The following is a 21,158-nucleotide window of genomic DNA, read 5'->3' as shown; positions in this document are numbered from 1 at the left end:
ACTTCAGATTCGATAATCATGCAATTTTCGCAGAAAAATTCTATTCTAGCTAGTTCTACCCAATAGAATTGTAATTTACATTGTTTCATTACGGTGAAATCCCGTTTTCCAAAAGCGCTCCATGAATCACGGTTTGAAAAATAATTACTACACTGTTATTAACATGTGGATTACCGGACTTTCATTCACCATTCAAGGCATATTGACACTTAGAAGCATTTTCTCAGATTTCACAGGGTTCTCCTAATGGCAGTTTTGAAAATGAGGCACATTTCGCAGAAAAATTCTCTTCAAGCGAGTTCTACCAAATAGACATGTAATTAACATTGTTTCCTTCAATATGACATTCCGTATTCCGAACACGATACATGCATCACGAATTCGACAAACATTCTTTAATGAGTGGGAGCATGTGGACTAGCGAACTTTCATCCACCATACAACGCATATTTACACCTAGAAGTGTTTATTCTGATTTCGCAGGTTTTTCCTAACATCCAGTTTCGAAAATCATGAAATGTTCGCAGAAGAATTCAATTCAAGCGAGTTCTATCCAGTAGAATTTTTATTTTCTGAGTTTCACTCACCGAGACATTCCATGTTCCAAAAAAGTTACATTCATCACGGCTTCGACAAACATTATTTAATGACAGTGAGCATGTGGATTACCGATGTTTCAACCACAATACAAGGCATATTAACACCTAGAAATATTTACTTAGATTTCGCAGATTTTTTCCAACATCACTTACGAAAATCAAGCAGTTTTCGCAGAAAAATCCTCTTGCTGCATGTTCGATCCAATAGACATCCCATTTTCATAGATACCGTCACCGTAACATTCCGTGATCTGAAAAAGTTACGTGCACATTGGATTCAGCAAATTTTCACAGCTGAGTTGTTAGAATGTGAATTACACATCTTTAATAAACCATTGAAGACATATTGTCACCTTAAAGCATTTGCTCAGATTTTGCAGCGTTTTCATAACACCAGTTTCCAAACAGAGGTAGATTTTACAGTAAAATGCTCCTGGAGCGGGTTCTCACCAATAGATATGTAATTTACATAGTTTCCTTCAACGTGACATTCCGTGTTCCGAACACACTACATACATCACGGATTTGAGAAACATTTTTAATGAGTTGTGAACATGTGTATTACCGAACTTTCATCCACCTTACAATGCATATTTATACATAGAAAGTTTTTTCTGATTTAGTAGATTTCTCCTAATGTCAGTTTTTAAATCATGCAGTTTTCGCAGAAAAATCCTCTTGGAGCGAGTTCTACCCAATAGACATGCAATTTACATAGAACCCGCCATCGTGAAATTCCATGTTCCGATAAAGCTACATGCATCACGGATTCGACAAATATTCACTACAGAGTCGTTAGCATAAGGATTACTGAACTTTCATCCACCATAAAAGCCATATTGACACTTTGAAGCATTTACTCATATTTCGAAAGTTTTTCCTAATGCCCGTTTTGAAAATGAGGCCGAATTCTCAGAAAAAGCTCTTGGAGCGAGTTCTACCCAAGAGACATGTATTTTACATAGATTCGCTCACCGTGATATTCTGTGTTCCGAACACGCTTCATGTATCTCGGATTCGACAAATATTCACTACAGAGTTGTTAGCATGCGGATTACCGAACTTTCATCCACCCTACTTGGCATATTTACACCGAGAACATATTCATCTTATTTCGCAGCGTTTTCCTAACGCCACTTTCAAAAATCAGGCAGATTTCTCAGGAAAAATCTCTTGGAGTGATTTCTAACCAAGAGAAATGTAATTGACATAAACTCCCTGGCCATGAAATCCCGTGTTCCGAACATGCTACATGCATAATGGATTCGACAAATATTCACTACAGATTTGTTAGCATGTGGATTACCGAACTTTCATCACAATAGTTTGAATATTGATACGTAGAACTCTTTTCTCAGATCTTGCAGCGTTTTCGAAACGCCAGTTTCAAAAATGCAGCAGTTTTCGCAGAAAAATTCTCTTGGAGCGAGTTCTACCCAATAGAGAAGTAATTTACATTGTTTCAATCACCGTGAAATTCCACGTTCCGAACACGGTATATGCATCACGGATTAGAAAAAGATTCTTTAATATGTTGTGAAAATGTGGATTACCGAACTTTCTTCCAACATAAAGGCATATTTACACCTAGAAATATTTACTCTCATTTTGCAGCTTTCTCCAAACTTCAGATTCGATAATCATGCAATTTTCGCAGAAAAATTCTATTCTAGCTAGTTCTACCCAATAGAATTGTAATTTACATTGTTTCATTACGGTGAAATTCCGTTTTCCAAAAGCGCTCCATGAATCACGGTTTGAAAAATAATTACTACACTGTTATTAACATGTGGATTACCGGACTTTCATTCACCATTCAAGGCATATTGACACTTAGAAGCATTTTCTCAGATTTCACAGGGTTCTCCTAATGGCAGTTTTGGAAATGAGGCACATTTCGCAGAAAAATTCTCTTCAAGCGAGTTCTACCCAATAGACATGTAATTAACATTGTTTCCTTCAATATGACATTCCGTATTCCGAACACGTTACATGCATCACGAATTCGACAAACATTCTTTAATGAGTGGGAGCATGTGGATTAGCGAACTTTCATCCACCATACAACGCATATTTACACCTAGAAGTGTTTATTCTGATTTCGCAGGTTTTTCCTAACATCCAGTTTCGAAAATCATGAAATGTTCGCAGAAGAATTCAATTCAAGCGAGTTCTATCCAGTAGAATTTTTATTTTCTGAATTTCACTCACCGAGACATTCCATGTTCCAAAAAAGTTACATTCATCACGGCTTCGACAAACATTATTTAATGACAGTGAGCATGTGGATTACCGATGTTTCAACCACAATACAAGGCATATTAACACCTAGAAATATTTACTTAGATTTCGCAGATTTTTTCCAACATCACTTACGAAAATCAAGCAGTTTTCGCAGAAAAATCCTCTTGCTGCATGTTCGATCCAATAGACATCCCATTTTCATAGATACCGTCACCGTAACATTCCGTGATCTGAAAAAGTTACGTGCACATTGGATTCAGCAAATTTTCACAGCTGAGTTGTTAGAATGTGAATTACACATCTTTAATAAACCATTGAAGACATATTGTCACCTTAAAGCATTTGCTCAGATTTTGCAGCGTTTTCATAACACCAGTTTCCAAACAGAGGTAGATTTTACAGTAAAATGCTCCTGGAGCGGGTTCTCACCAATAGATATGTAATTTACATAGTTTCCTTCAACGTGACATTCCGTGTTCCGAACACACTACATACATCACGGATTTGAGAAACATTTTTAATGAGTTGTGAACATGTGTATTACCGAACTTTCATCCACCTTACAATGCATATTTATACATAGAAAGTTTTTCCTGATTTAGTAGATTTCTCCTAATGTCAGTTTTTAAATCATGCAGTTTTCGCAGAAAAATCCTCTTGGAGCGAGTTCTACCCAATAGACATGCAATTTACATAGAACCCGCCATCGTGAAATTCCATGTTCCGATAAAGCTACATGCATCACGGATTCGACAAATATTCACTACAGAGTCGTTAGCATAAGGATTACTGAACTTTCATCCACCATAAAAGCCATATTGACACTTTGACGCATTTACTCATATTTCGAAAGTTTTTCCTAATGCCCATTTTGAAAATGAGGCCGAATTCTCAGAAAAAGCTCTTGGAGCGAGTTCTACCCAAGAGACATGTATTTTACATAGATTCGCTCACCGTGATATTCTGTGTTCCGAACACGCTTCATGTATCTCGGATTCGACAAATATTCACTACAGAGTTGTTAGCATGCGGATTACCGAACTTTCATCCACCCTACTTGGCATATTTACACCGAGAACATATTCATCGTATTTCGCAGCGTTTTCCTAACGCCACTTTCAAAAATCAGGCAGATTTCTCAGGAAAAATCTCTTGGAGTGATTTCTAACCAAGAGAAATGTAATTGACATAAACTCCCTGGCCATGAAATCCCGTGTTCCGAACATGCTACATGCATAATGAATTCGACAAATATTCACTACAGATTTGTTAGCATGTGGATTACCGAACTTTCATCACAATAGATTGAATATTGATACTTAGAACTCTTTTCTCAGATCTTGCAGCGTTTTCCAAACGCCAGTTTCAAAAATGCAGCAGTTTTCGCAGAAAAATTCTCTTGGAGCGAGTTCTACCCAATAGAGAAGTAATTTACATTGTTTCAATCACCGTGAAATTCCACGTTCCGAACACGGTATATGCATCACGGATTAGAAAAAGATTCTTTAATATGTTGTGAAAATGTGGATTACCGAACTTTCTTCCAACATAAAGGCATATTTACACCTAGAAATATTTACTCTCATTTTGCAGCTTTCTCCAAACTTCAGATTCGATAATCATGCAATTTTCGCAGAAAAATTCTATTCTAGCTAGTTCTACCCAATAGAATTGTAATTTACATTGTTTCATTACGGTGAAATTCCGTTTTCCAAAAGCGCTCCATGAATCACGGTTTGAAAAATAATTACTACACTGTTATTAACATGTGGATTACCGGACTTTCATTCACCATTCAAGGCATATTGACACTTAGAAGCATTTTCTCAGATTTCACAGGGTTCTCCTAATGGCAGTTTTGAAAATGAGGCACATTTCGCAGAAAAATTCTCTTCAAGCGAGTTCTACCCAATAGACATGTAATTAACATTGTTTCCTTCAATATGACATTCCGTATTCCGAACACGTTACATGCATCACGAATTCGACAAACATTCTTTAATGAGTGGGAGCATGTGGATTAGCGAACTTTCATCCACCATACAACGCATATTTACACCTAGAAGTGTTTATTCTGATTTCGCAGGTTTTTCCTAACATCCAGTTTCGAAAATCATGAAATGTTCGCAGAAGAATTCAATTCAAGCGAGTTCTATCCAGTAGAATTTTTATTTTCTGAGTTTCACTCACCGAGACATTCCATGTTCCAAAAAAGTTACATTCATCACGGCTTCGACAAACATTATTTAATGACAGTGAGCATGTGGATTACCGATGTTTCAACCACAATACAAGGCATATTAACACCTAGAAATATTTACTTAGATTTCGCAGATTTTTTCCAACATCACTTACGAAAATCAAGCAGTTTTCGCAGAAAAATCCTCTTGCTGCATGTTCGATCCAATAGACATCCCATTTTCATAGATACCGTCACCGTAACATTCCGTGATCTGAAAAAGTTACGTGCACATTGGATTCAGCAAATTTTCACAGCTGAGTTGTTAGAATGTGAATTACACATCTTTAATAAACCATTGAAGACATATTGTCACCTTAAAGCATTTGCTCAGATTTTGCAGCGTTTTCATAACACCAGTTTCCAAACAGAGGTAGATTTTACAGTAAAATGCTCCTGGAGCGGGTTCTCACCAATAGATATGTAATTTACATAGTTTCCTTCAACGTGACATTCCGTGTTCCGAACACACTACATACATCACGGATTTGAGAAACATTTTTAATGAGTTGTGAACATGTGTATTACCGAACTTTCATCCACCTTACAATGCATATTTATACATAGAAAGTTTTTTCTGATTTAGTAGATTTCTCCTAATGTCAGTTTTTAAATCATGCAGTTTTCGCAGAAAAATCCTCTTGGAGCGAGTTCTACCCAATAGACATGCAATTTACATAGAACCCGCCATCGTGAAATTCCATGTTCCGGTAAAGCTACATGCATCACGGATTCGACAAATATTCACTACAGATTCGTTAGCATAAGGATTACTGAACTTTCATCCACCATAAAAGCCATATTGACACTTTGAAGCATTTACTCATATTTCGAAAGTTTTTCCTAATGCCCATTTTGAAAATGAGGCCGAATTCTCAGAAAAAGCTCTTGGAGCGAGTTCTACCCAAGAGACATGTATTTTACATAGATTCGCTCACCGTGATATTCTGTGTTCCGAACACGCTTCATGTATCTCGGATTCGACAAATATTCACTACAGAGTTGTTAGCATGCGGATTACCGAACTTTCATCCACCCTAATTGGCATATTTACACCGAGAACATATTCATCTTATTTCGCAGCGTTTTCCTAACGCCACTTTCAAAAATCAGGCAGATTTCTCAGGAAAAATCTCTTGGAGTGATTTCTAACCAAGAGAAATGTAATTGACATAAACTCCCTGGCCATGAAATCCCGTGTTCCGAACATGCTACATGCATAATGGATTCGACAAATATTCACTACAGATTTGTTAGCATGTGGATTACCGAACTTTCATCACAATAGATTGAATATTGATACTTAGAACTCTTTTCTCAGATCTTGCAGCGTTTTCCAAACGCCAGTTTCAAAAATGCAGCAGTTTTCGCAGAAAAATTCTCTTGGAGCGAGTTCTACCCAATAGAGAAGTAATTTACATTGTTTCAATCACCGTGTAATTCCACGTTCCGAACACGGTATATGCATCACGGATTAGAAAAAGATTCTTTAATATGTTGTGAAAATGTGGATTACCGAACTTTCTTCCAACATAAAGGCTTATTTACACCTAGAAATATTTACTCTCATTTTGCAGCTTTCTCCAAACTTCAGATTCGATAATCATGCAATTTTCGCAGAAAAATTCTATTCTAGCTAGTTCTACCCAATAGAATTGTAATTTACATTGTTTCATTACGGTGAAATCCCGTTTTCCAAAAGCGCTCCATGAATCACGGTTTGAAAAATAATTACTACACTGTTATTAACATGTGGATTACCGGACTTTCATTCACCATTCAAGGCATATTGACACTTAGAAGCATTTTCTCAGATTTCACAGGGTTCTCCTAATGGCAGTTTTGAAAATGAGGCACATTTCGCAGAAAAATTCTCTTCAAGCGAGTTCTACCCAATAGACATGTAATTAACATTGTTTCCTTCAATATGACATTCCGTATTCCGAACACGTTACATGCATCACGAATTCGACAAACATTCTTTAATGAGTGGGAGCATGTGGATTAGCGACCTTTCATCCAGCATACAACGCATATTTACACCTAGAAGTGTTTATTCTGATTTCGCAGGTTTTTCCTAACATCCAGTTTCGAAAATCATGAAATGTTCGCAGAAGAATTCAATTCAAGCGAGTTCTATCCAGTAGAATTTTTATTTTCTGAGTTTCACTCACCGAGACATTCCATGTTCCAAAAAAGTTACATTCATCACGGCTTCGACAAACATTATTTAATGACAGTGAGCATGTGGATTACCGATGTTTCAACCACAATACAAGGCATATTAACACCTAGAAATATTTACTTAGATTTCGCAGATTTTTTCCAACATCACTTACGAAAATCAAGCAGTTTTCGCAGAAAAATCCTCTTGCTGCATGTTCGATCCAATAGACATCCCATTTTCATAGATACCGTCACCGTAACATTCCGTGATCTGAAAAAGTTACGTGCACATTGGATTCAGCAAATTTTCACAGCTGAGTTGTTAGAATGTGAATTACACATCTTTAATAAACCATTGAAGACATATTGTCACCTTAAAGCATTTGCTCAGATTTTGCAGCGTTTTCATAACACCAGTTTCCAAACAGAGGTAGATTTTACAGTAAAATGCTCCTGGAGCGGGTTCTCACCAATAGATATGTAATTTACATAGTTTCCTTCAACGTGACATTCCGTGTTCTGAACACACTACATACATCACGGATTTGAGAAATATTTTTAATGAGTTGTGAACATGTGTATTACCGAACTTTCATCCACCTTACAATGCATATTTATACATAGAAAGTTTTTTCTGATTTAGTAGATTTCTCCTAATGTCAGTTTTTAAATCATGCAGTTTTCGCAGAAAAATCCTCTTGGAGCGAGTTCTACCCAATAGACATGCAATTTACATAGAACCCGCCATCGTGAAATTCCATGTTCCGATAAAGCTACATGCATCACGGATTCGACAAATATTCACTACAGAGTCGTTAGCATAAGGATTACTGAACTTTCATCCACCATAAAAGCCATATTGACACTTTGAAGCATTTACTCATATTTCGAAAGTTTTTCATAATGCCCGTTTTGAAAATGAGGCCGAATTCTCAGAAAAAGCTCTTGGAGCGAGTTCTACCCAAGAGACATGTATTTTACATAGATTCGCTCACCGTGATATTCTGTGTTCCGAACACGCTTCATGTATCTCGGATTCGACAAATATTCACTACAGAGTTGTTAGCATGCGGATTACCGAACTTTCATCCACCCTACTTGGCATATTTACACCGAGAACATATTCATCTTATTTCGCAGCGTTTTCCTAACGCCACTTTCAAAAATCAGGCAGATTTCTCAGGAAAAATCTCTTGGAGTGATTTCTAACCAAGAGAAATGTAATTGACATAAACTCCCTGGCCATGAAATCCCGTGTTCCGAACATGCTACATGCATAATGGATTCGACAAATATTCACTACAGATTTGTTAGCATGTGGATTACCGAACTTTCATCACAATAGATTGAATATTGATACTTAGAACTCTTTTCTCAGATCTTGCAGCGTTTTCCAAACGCCAGTTTCAAAAATGCAGCAGTTTTCGCAGAAAAATTCTCTTGGAGCGAGTTCTACCCAATAGAGAAGTAATTTACATTGTTTCAATCACCGTGAAATTCCACGTTCCGAACACGGTATATGCATCACGGATTAGAAAAAGATTCTTTAATATGTTGTGAAAATGTGGATTACCGAACTTTCTTCCAACATAAAGGCATATTTACACCTAGAAATATTTACTCTCATTTTGCAGCTTTCTCCAAACTTCAGATTCGATAATCATGCAATTTTCGCAGAAAAATTCTATTCTAGCTAGTTCTACCCAATAGAATTGTAATTTACATTGTTTCATTACGGTGAAATCCCGTTTTCCAAAAGCGCTCCATGAATCACGGTTTGAAAAATAATTACTACACTGTTATTAACATGTGGATTACTGGACTTTCATTCACCATTCAAGGCATATTGACACTTAGAAGCATTTTCTCAGATTTCACAGGGTTCTCCTAATGGCAGTTTTGAAAATGAGGCACATTTCGCAGAAAAATTCTCTTCAAGCGAGTTCTACCCAATAGACATGTAATTAACATTGTTTCCTTCAATATGACATTCCGTATTCCGAACACGTTACATGCATCACGAATTCGACAAACATTCTTTAATGAGTGGGAGCATGTGGATTAGCGAACTTTCATCCACCATACAACGCATATTTACACCTAGAAGTGTTTATTCTGATTTCGCAGGTTTTTCCTAACATCCAGTTTCGAAAATCATGAAATGTTCACAGAAGAATTCAATTCAAGCGAGTTCTATCCAGTAGAATTTTTATTTTCTGAGTTTCACTCACCGAGACATTCCATGTTCCAAAAAAGTTACATTCATCACAGCTTCGACAAACATTATTTAATGACAGTGAGCATGTGGATTACCGATGTATCAACCACAATACAAGGCATATTGACACCTAGAAATATTTACTTAGATTTCGCAGATTTTTTCCAACATCACTTACGAAAATCAAGCAGTTTTCGCAGAAAAATCCTCTTGCTGCATGTTCGATCCAATAGACATCCCATTTTCATAGATACCGTCACCGTAACATTCCGTGATCTGAAAAAGTTACGTGCACATTGGATTCAGCAAATTTTCACAGCTGAGTTGTTAGAATGTGAATTACACATCTTTAATAAACCATTGAAGACATATTGTCACCTTAAAGCATTTGCTCAGATTTTGCAGCGTTTTCATAACACCAGTTTCCAAACAGAGGTAGATTTTACAGTAAAATGCTCCTGGAGCGGGTTCTCACCAATAGATATGTAATTTACATACTTTCCTTCAACGTGACATTCCGTGTTCCGAACACACTACATACATCACGGATTTGAGAAACATTTTTAATGAGTTGTGAACATGTGTATTACCGAACTTTCATCCACCTTACAATGCATATTTATACATAGAAAGTTTTTTCTGATTTAGTAGATTTCTCCTAATGTCAGTTTTTAAATCATGCAGTTTTCGCAGAAAAATCCTCCTGGAGCGAGTTCTACCCAATAGACATGCAATTTACATAGAACCCGCCATCGTGAAATTCCATGTTCCGATAAAGCTACATGCATCACGGATTCGACAAATATTCACTACAGAGTCGTTAGCATAAGGATTACTGAACTTTCATCCACCATAAAAGCCATATTGACACTTTGAAGCATTTACTCATATTTCGAAAATTTTTCCTAATGCCCATTTTGGAAATGAGGCCGAATTCTCAGAAAAAGCTCTTGGAGCGAGTTCTACCCAAGAGACATGTATTTTACATAGATTCGCTCACCGTGATATTCTGTGTTCCGAACACGCTTCATGTATCTCGGATTCGACAAATATTCACTACAGAGTTGTTAGCATGCGGATTACCGAACTTTCATCCACCCTACTTGGCATATTTACACCGAGAACATATTCATCTTATTTCGCAGTGTTTTCCTAACGCCACTTTCAAAAATCAGGCAGATTTCTCAGGAAAAATCTCTTGGAGTGATTTCTAACCAAGAGAAATGTAATTTACATAAACTCCCTGGCCATGAAATCCCGTGTTCCGAACATGCTACATGCATAATGGATTCGACAAATATTCACTACAGATTTGTTAGCATGTGGATTACCGAACTTTCATCACAATAGATTGAATATTGATACTTAGAACTCTTTTCTCAGATCTTGCAGCGTTTTCCAAACGCCAGTTTCAAAAATGCAGCAGTTTTCGCAGAAAAATTCTCTTGGAGCGAGTTCTACCCAATAGAGAAGTAATTTACATTGTTTCAATCACCATGAAATTCCACGTTCCGAACACGGTATATGCATCACGGATTAGAAAAAGATTCTTTAATATGTTGTGAAAATGTGGATTACCGAACTTTCTTCCAACATAAAGGCATATTTACACCTAGAAATATTTACTCTCATTTTGCAGCTTTCTCCAAACTTCAGATTCGATAATCATGCAATTTTCGCAGAAAAATTCTATTCTAGCTAGTTCTACCCAATAGAATTGTAATTTACATTGTTTCATTACGGTGAAATTCCGTTTTCCAAAAGCGCTCCATGAATCACGGTTTGAAAAATAATTACTACACTGTTATTAACATGTGGATTACCGGACTTTCATTCACCATTCAAGGCATATTGACACTTAGAAGCATTTTCTCAGATTTCACAGGGTTCTCCTAATGGCAGTTTTGAAAATGAGGCACATTTCGCAGAAAAATTCTCTTCAAGCGAGTTCTACCCAATAGACATGTAATTAACATTGTTTCCTTCAATATGACATTCCGTATTCCGAACACGTTACATGCATCACGAATTCGACAAACATTCTTTAATGAGTGGGAGCATGTGGATTAGCGAACTTTCATCCACCATACAACGCATATTTACACCTAGAAGTGTTTATTCTGATTTCGCAGGTTTTTCCTAACATCCAGTTTCGAAAATCATGAAATGTTCGCAGAAGAATTCAATTCAAGCGAGTTCTATCCAGTAGAATTTTTATTTTCTGAGTTTCACTCACCGAGACATTCCATGTTCCAAAAAAGTTACATTCATCACGGCTTCGACAAACATTATTTAATGACAGTGAGCATGTGGATTACCGATGTTTCAACCACAATACAAGGCATATTAACACCTAGAAATATTTACTTAGATTTCGCAGATTTTTTCCAACATCACTTACGAAAATCAAGCAGTTTTCGCAGAAAAATCCTCTTGCTGCATGTTCGATCCAATAGACATCCCATTTTCATAGATACCGTCACCGTAACATTCCGTGATCTGAAAAAGTTACGTGCACATTGGATTCAGCAAATTTTCACAGCTGAGTTGTTAGAATGTGAATTACACATCTTTAATAAACCATTGAAGACATATTGTCACCTTAAAGCATTTGCTCAGATTTTGCAGCGTTTTCATAACACCAGTTTCCAAACAGAGGTAGATTTTACAGTAAAATGCTCCTGGAGCGGGTTCTCACCAATAAATATGTAATTTACATAGTTTCCTTCAACGTGACATTCCGTGTTCCGAACACACTACATACATCACGGATTTGAGAAACATTTTTAATGAGTTGTGAACATGTGTATTACCGAACTTTCATCCACCTTACAATGCATATTTATACATAGAAAGTTTTTTCTGATTTAGTAGAATTCTCCTAATGTTAGTTTTTAAATCATGCAGTTTTCGCAGAAAAATCCTCTTGGAGCAAGTTCTACCCAATAGACATGCAATTTACATAGAACCCGCCATCGTGAAATTCCATGTTCCGATAAAGCTACATGCATCACGGATTCGACAAATATTCACTACAGAGTCGTTAGCATAAGGATTACTGAACTTTCATCCACCATAAAAGCCATATTGACACTTTGAAGCATTTACTCATATTTCAAAAGTTTTTCCTAATGCCCGTTTTGAAAATGAGGCCGAATTCTCAGAAAAAGCTCTTGGAGCGAGTTCTACCCAAGAGACATGTATTTTACATAGATTCGCTCACCGTGATATTCTGTGTTCCGAACACGCTTCATGTATCTCGGATTCGACAAATATTCACTACAGAGTTGTTAGCATGCGGATTACCGAACTTTCATCCACCCTACTTGGCATATTTACACCGAGAACATATTCATCTTATTTCGCAGCGTTTTCCTAACGCCACTTTCAAAAATCAGGCAGATTTCTCAGGAAAAATCTCTTGGAGTGATTTCTAACCAAGAGAAATGTAATTTACATAAACTCCCTGGCCATGAAATCCCGTGTTCCGAACATGCTACATGCATAATGGATTCGACAAATATTCACTACAGATTTGTTAGCATGTGGATTACCGAACTTTCATCACAATAGATTGAATATTGATACTTAGAACTCTTTTCTCAGATCTTGCAGCGTTTTCCAAACGCCAGTTTCAAAAATGCAGCAGTTTTCGCAGAAAAATTCTCTTGGAGCGAGTTCTACCCAATAGAGAAGTAATTTACATTGTTTCAATCACCGTGAAATTCCACGTTCCGAACACGGTATATGCATCACGGATTAGAAAAAGATTCTTTAATATGTTGTGAAAATGTGGATTACCGAACTTTCTTCCAACATAAAGGCATATTTACACCTAGAAATATTTACTCTCATTTTGCAGCTTTCTCCAAACTTCAGATTCGATAATCATGCAATTTTCGCAGAAAAATTCTATTCTAGCTAGTTCTACCCAATAGAATTGTAATTTACATTGTTTCATTACGGTGAAATTCCGTTTTCCAAAAGCGCTCCATGAATCACGGTTTGAAAAATAATTACTACACTGTTATTAACATGTGGATTACTGGACTTTCATTCACCATTCAAGGCATATTGACACTTAGAAGCATTTTCTCAGATTTCACAGGGTTCTCCTAATGGCAGTTTTGAAAATGAGGCACATTTCGCAGAAAAATTCTCTTCAAGCGAGTTCTACCCAATAGACATGTAATTAACATTGTTTCCTTCAATATGACATTCCGTATTCCGAACACGTTACATGCATCACGAATTCGACAAACATTCTTTAATGAGTGGGAGCATGTGGATTAGCGAACTTTCATCCACCATACAACGCATATTTACACCTAGAAGTGTTTATTCTGATTTCGCAGGTTTTTCCTAACATCCAGTTTCGAAAATCATGAAATTTTCGCAGAAGAATTCAATTCAAGCGAGTTCTATCCAGTAGAATTTTTATTTTCTGAGTTTCACTCACCGAGACATTCCATGTTCCAAAAAAGTTACATTCATCACGGCTTCGACAAACATTATTTAATGACAGTGAGCATGTGGATTACCGATGTTTCAACCACAATACAAGGCATATTAACACCTAGAAATATTTACTTAGATTTCGCAGATTTTTTCCAACATCACTTACGAAAATCAAGCAGTTTTCGCAGAAAAATCCTCTTGCTGCATGTTCGATCCAATAGACATCCCATTTTCATAGATACCGTCACCGTAACATTCCGTGATCTGAAAAAGTTACGTGCACATTGGATTCAGCAAATTTTCACAGCTGAGTTGTTAGAATGTGAATTACACATCTTTAATAAACCATTGAAGACATATTGTCACCTTAAAGCATTTGCTCAGATTTTGCAGCGTTTTCATAACACCAGTTTCCAAACAGAGGTAGATTTTACAGTAAAATGCTCCTGGAGCGGGTTCTCACCAATAGATATGTAATTTGCATACTTTCCTTCAACGTGACATTCCGTGTTCCGAACACACTACATACATCACGGATTTGAGAAACATTTTTAATGAGTTGTGAACATGTGTATTACCGAACTTTCATCCACCTTACAATGCATATTTATACATAGAAAGTTTTTTCTGATTTAGTAGATTTCTCCTAATGTCAGTTTTTAAATCATGCAGTTTTCGCAGAAAAATCCTCCTGGAGCGAGTTCTACCCAATAGACATGCAATTTACATAGAACCCGCCATCGTGAAATTCCATGTTCCGATAAAGCTACATGCATCACGGATTCGACAAATATTCACTACAGAGTCGTTAGCATAAGGATTACTGAACTTTCATCCACCATAAAAGCCATATTGACACTTTGAAGCATTTACTCATATTTCGAAAGTTTTTCCTAATGCCCGTTTTGAAAATGAGGCCGAATTCTCAGAAAAAGCTCTTGGAGCGAGTTCTACCCAAGAGACATGTATTTTACATAGATTCGCTCACCGTGATATTCTGTGTTCCGAACACGCTTCATGTATCTCGGATTCGACAAATATTCACTACAGAGTTGTTAGCATGCGGATTACCGAACTTTCATCCACCCTACTTGGCATATTTACACCGAGAACATATTCATCTTATTTCGCAGCGTTTTCCTAACGCCACTTTCAAAAATCAGGCAGATTTCTCAGGAAAAATCTCTTGGAGTGATTTCTAACCAAGAGAAATGTAATTGACATAAACTCCCTGGCCATGAAATCCCGTGTTCCGAACATGCTACATGCATAATGGATTCGACAAATATTCACTACAGATTTGTTAGCATGTGGATTACCGAACTTTCATCACAATAGATTGAATATTGATACTTAGAACTCTTTTCTCAGATCTTGCAGCGTTTTCCAAACGCCAGTTTCAAAAATGCAGCAGTTTTCGCAGAAAAATTCTCTTGGAGCGAGTTCTACCCAATAGAGAAGTAATTTACACTGTTTCAATCACCGTGAAATTCCACGTTCCGAACACGGTATATGCATCACGGATTTGAAAAAGATTCTTTAATATGTTGTGAAAATGTGGATTACCGAACTTTCTTCCAACATAAAGGCATATTTACACCTAGAAATATTTACTCTCATTTTGCAGCTTTCTCCAAACTTCAGATTCGATAATCATGCAATTTTCGCAGAAAAATTCTATTCTAGCTAGTTCTACCCAATAGAATTGTAATTTACATTGTTTCATTACGGTGAAATTCCATTTTCCAAAAGCGCTCCATGAATCACGGTTTGAAAAATAATTACTACACTGTTATTAACATGTGGATTACTGGACTTTCATTCACCATTCAAGGCATATTGACACTTAGAAGCATTTTCTCAGATTTCACAGGGTTCTCCTAATGGCAGTTTTGAAAATGAGGCACATTTCGCAGAAAAATTCTCTTCAAGCGAGTTCTACCCAATAGACATGTAATTAACATTGTTTCCTTCAATATGACATTCCGTATTCCGAACACGTTACATGCATCACGAATTCGACAAACATTCTTTAATGAGTGGGAGCATGTGGATTAGCGAACTTTCATCCACCATACAACGCATATTTACACCTAGAAGTGTTTATTCTGATTTCGCAGGTTTTTCCTAACATCCAGTTTCGAAAATCATGAAATGTTCGCAGAAGTATTCAATTCAAGCGAGTTCTATCTAGTAGAATTTTTATTTTCTGAGTTTCACTCACCGAGACATTCCATGTTCCAAAAAAGTTACATTCATCACGGCTTCGACAAACATTATTTAATGACAGTGAGCATGTGGATTACCGATGTTTCAACCACAATACAAGGCATATTAACACCTAGAAATATTTACTTAGATTTCGCAGATTTTTTCCAACATCACTTACGAAAATCAAGCAGTTTTCGCAGAAAAATCCTCTTGCTGCATGTTCGATCCAATAGACATCCCATTTTCATAGATACCGTCACCGTAACATTCCGTGATCTGAAAAAGTTACGTGCACATTGGATTCTGCAAATTTTCACAGCTGAGTTGTTAGAATGTGAATTACACATCTTTAATAAACCATTGAAGACATATTGTCACCTTAAAGCATTTGCTCAGATTTTGCAGCGTTTTCATAACACCAGTTTCCAAACAGAGGTAGATTTTACAGTAAAATGCTCCTGGAGCGGGTTCTCACCAATAGATATGTAATTTACATAGTTTCCTTCAACGTGACATTCCGTGTTCCGAACACACTACATACATCACGGATTTGAGAAACATTTTTAATGAGTTGTGAACATGTGTATTACCGAACTTTCATCCACCTTACAATGCATATTTATACATAGAAAGTTTTTCCTGATTTAGTAGATTTCTCCTAATGTCAGTTTTTAAATCATGCAGTTTTCGCAGAAAAATCCTCTTGGAGCGAGTTCTACCCAATAGACATGCAATTTACATAGAACCCGCCATCGTGAAATTCCATGTTCCGATAAAGCTACATGCATCACGGATTCGACAAATATTCACTACAGAGTCGTTAGCATAAGGATTACTGAACTTTCATCCACCATAAAAGCCATATTGACACTTTGAAGCATTTACTCATATTTCGAAAGTTTTTCCTAATGCCCGTTTTGAAAATGAGGCCGAATTCTCAGAAAAAGCTCTTGGAGCGAGTTCTACCCAAGAGACATGTATTTTACATAGATTCGCTCACCGTGATATTCTGTGTTCCGAACACGCTTCATGTATCTCGGATTCGACAAATATTCACTACAGAGTTGTTAGCATGCGGATTACCGAACTTTCATCCACCCTACTTGGCATATTTACACCGAGAACATATTCATCTTATTTCGCAGCGTTTTCCTAACGCCACTTTCAAAAATCAGGCAGATTTCTCAGGAAAAATCTCTTGGAGTGATTTCTAACCAAGAGAAATGTAATTGACATAAACTCCCTGGCCATGAAATCCCGTGTTCCGAACATGCTACATGCATAATGGATTCGACAAATATTCACTACAGATTTGTTAGCATGTGGATTACCGAACTTTCATCACAATAGATTGAATATTGATACTTAGAACTCTTTTCTCAGATCTTGCAGCGTTTTCCAAACGCCAGTTTCAAAAATGCAGCAGTTTTCGCAGAAAAATTCTCTTGGAGCGAGTTCTACCCAATAGAGAAGTAATTTACATTGTTTCAATCACCGTGAAATTCCACGTTCCGAACACGGTATATGCATCACGGATTAGAAAAAGATTCTTTAATATGTTGTGAAAATGTGGATTACCGAACTTTCTTCCAACATAAAGGCATATTTACACCTAGAAATATTTACTCTCATTTTGCAGCTTTCTCCAAACTTCAGATTCGATAATCATGCAATTTTCGCAGAAAAATTCTATTCTAGCTAGTTCTACCCAATAGAATTGTAATTTACATTGTTTCATTAGAGTGAAATTCCGTTTTCCAAAAGCGCTCCATGAATCACGGTTTGAAAAATAATTACTACACTGTTATTAACATGTGGATTACCGGACTTTCATTCACCATTCAAGGCACATTGACACTTAGAAGCATTTTCTCAGATTTCACAGGGTTCTCCTAATGGCAGTTTTGAAAATGAGGCACATTTCGCAGAAAAATTCTCTTCAAGCGAGTTCTACCCAATAGACATGTAATTAACATTGTTTCCTTCAATATGACATTCCGTATTCCGAACACGTTACATGCATCACGAATTCGACAAACATTCTTTAATGAGTGGGAGCATGTGGATTAGCGAACTTTCATCCACCATACAATGCATATTTACACCTAGAAGTGTTTATTCTGATTTCGCAGGTTTTTCCTAACATCCAGTTTCGAAAATCATGAAATGTTCGCAGAAGAATTCAATTCAAGCGAGTTCTATCCAGTAGAATTTTTATTTTCTGAGTTTCACTCACCGAGACATTCCATGTTCCAAAAAAGTTACATTCATCACGGCTTCGACAAACATTATTTAATGACAGTGAGCATGTGGATTACCGATGTTTCAACCACAATACAAGGCATATTTACACCTAGAAATATTTACTTAGATTTCGCAGATTTTTTCCAACATCACTTACGAAAATCAAGCAGTTTTCGCAGAAAAATCCTCTTGCTGCATGTTCGATCCAATAGACATCCCATTTTCATAGATACCGTCACCGTAACATTCCGTGATCTGAAAAAGTTACGTGCACATTGGATTCAGCAAATTTTCACAGCTGAGTTGTTAGAACGTGAATTACACATCTTTAATAAACCATTGAAGACATATTGTCACCTTAAAGCATTTGCTCAGATTTTGCAGCGTTTTCATAACACCAGTTTCCAAACAGAGGTAGATTTTACAGTAAAATGCTCCTGGAGCGGGTTCTCACCAATAGATATGTAATTTACATAGTTTCCTTCAACGTGACATTCCGTGTTCCGAACACACTACATACATCACGGATTTGAGAAACATTTTTAATGAGTTGTGAACATGTGTATTACCGAACTTTCATCCACCTTACAATGCATATTTATACATAGAAAGTTTTTCCTGATTTAGTAGATTTCTCCTAATGTCAGTTTTTAAATCATGCAGTTTTCACAGAAAAATCCTCTTGGAGCGAGTTCTACCCAATAGACATGCAATTTACATAGAACCCGCCATCGTGAAATTCCATGTTCCGATAAAGCTACATGCATCACGGATTCGACAAATATTCACTACAGAGTCGTTAGCATAAGGATTACTGAACTTTCATCCACCATAAAAGCCATATTGACACTTTGAAGCATTTACTCATATTTCGAAAGTTTTTCCTAATGCCCGTTTTGAAAATGAGGCCGAATTCTCAGAAAAAGCTCTTGGAGCGAGTTCTACCCAAGAGACATGTATTTTACATAGATTCGCTCACCGTGATATTCTGTGTTCCGAACACGCTTCATGTATCTCGGATTCGACAAATATTCACTACAGAGTTGTTAGCATGCGGATTACCGAACTTTCATCCACCCTACTTGGCATATTTACACCGAGAACATATTCATCTTATTTTGCAGCGTTTTCCTAACGTCACTTTCAAAAATCAGGCAGATTTCTCAGGAAAAATCTCTTGGAGTGATTTCTAACCAAGAGAAATGTAATTTACATAAACTCCCTGGCCATGAAATCCCGTGTTCCGAACATGCTACATGCATAATGGATTCGACAAATATTCACTACAGATTTGTTAGCATGTGGATTACCGAACATTCATCACAATAGATTGAATATTGATACTTAGAACTCTTTTCTCAGATCTTGCAGCGTTTTCCAAACGCCAGTTTCAAAAATGCAGCAGTTTTCGCAGAAAAATTCTCTTGGAGCGAGTTCTACCCAATAGAGAAGTAATTTACATTGTTTCAATCACCGTGAAATTCCACGTTCCGAACACGGTATATGCATCACGGATTAGAAAAAGATTCTTTAATATGTTGTGAAAATGTGGATTACCGAACTTTCTTCCAACATAAAGGCATATTTACACCTAGAAATATTTACTCTCATTTTGCAGCTTTCTCCAAACTTCAGATTCGATAATCATGCAATTTTCGCAGAAAAATTCTATTCTAGCTAGTTCTACCCAATAGAATTTTAATTTACATTGTTTCATTAGAGTGAAATTCCGTTTTCCAAAAGCGCTCCATGAATCACGGTTTGAAAAATAATTACTACACTGTTATTAACATGTGGATTACCGGACTTTCATTCACCATTCAAGGCATATTGACACTTAGAAGCATTTTCTCAGATTTCACAGGGTTCTCCTAATGGCAGTTTTGAAAATGAGGCACATTTCGCAGAAAAATTCTCTTCAAGCGAGTTCTACCCAATAGACATGTAATTAACATTGTTTCCTTCAATATGACATTCCGTATTCCGAACACGTTACATGCATCACGAATTCGACAAACATTCTTTAATGAGTGGGAGCATGTGGATTAGCGAACTTTCATCCACCATACAACGCATATTTACACCTAGAAGTGTTTATTCTGATTTCGCAGGTTTTTCCTAACATCCAGTTTCGAAAATCATGAAATGTTCGCAGAAGAATTCATTTCAAGCGAGTTCTATCCAGTAGAATTTTTATTTTCTGAGTTTCACTCACCGAGACATTCCATGTTCCAAAAAAGTTACATTCATCACGGCTTCGACAAACATTATTTAATGACAGTGAGCATGTGGATTACCGATGTTTCAACCACAATACAAGGCATATTAACACCTAGAAACATTTACTTAGATTTCGCAGATTTTTTCCAACATCACTTACGAAAATCAAGCAGTTTTCGCAGAAAAATCCTCTTGCTGCATGTTCGATCCAATAGACATCCCATTTTCATAGATACCGTCACCGTAACATTCCGTGATCTGAAAAAGATACGTGCACATTGGATTCAGCAAATTTTCACAGCTGAGTTGTTAGAATGTGAATTACACATCTTTAATAAACCATTGAAGACATATTGTCACCTTAAAGCATTTGCTGAGATTTTGCAGCGTTTTCATAACACCAGTTTCCAAACAGAGGTAGATTTTACAGTAAAATGCTCCTGGAGCGGGTTCTCACCAATAGATATGTAATTTACATAGTTTCCTTCAACGTGACATTCCGTGTTCCGAACACACTACATACATCACGGATTTGAGAAACATTTTTAATGAGTTGTGA

The sequence above is a fragment of the Camelus bactrianus genome, chromosome 18 (assembly GCF_048773025.1).
Source record: "Camelus bactrianus isolate YW-2024 breed Bactrian camel chromosome 18, ASM4877302v1, whole genome shotgun sequence".
NCBI classification, from domain to species: Eukaryota; Metazoa; Chordata; class Mammalia; order Artiodactyla; family Camelidae; genus Camelus; species Camelus bactrianus.
This window is presented reverse-complemented; position numbering follows the sequence as displayed.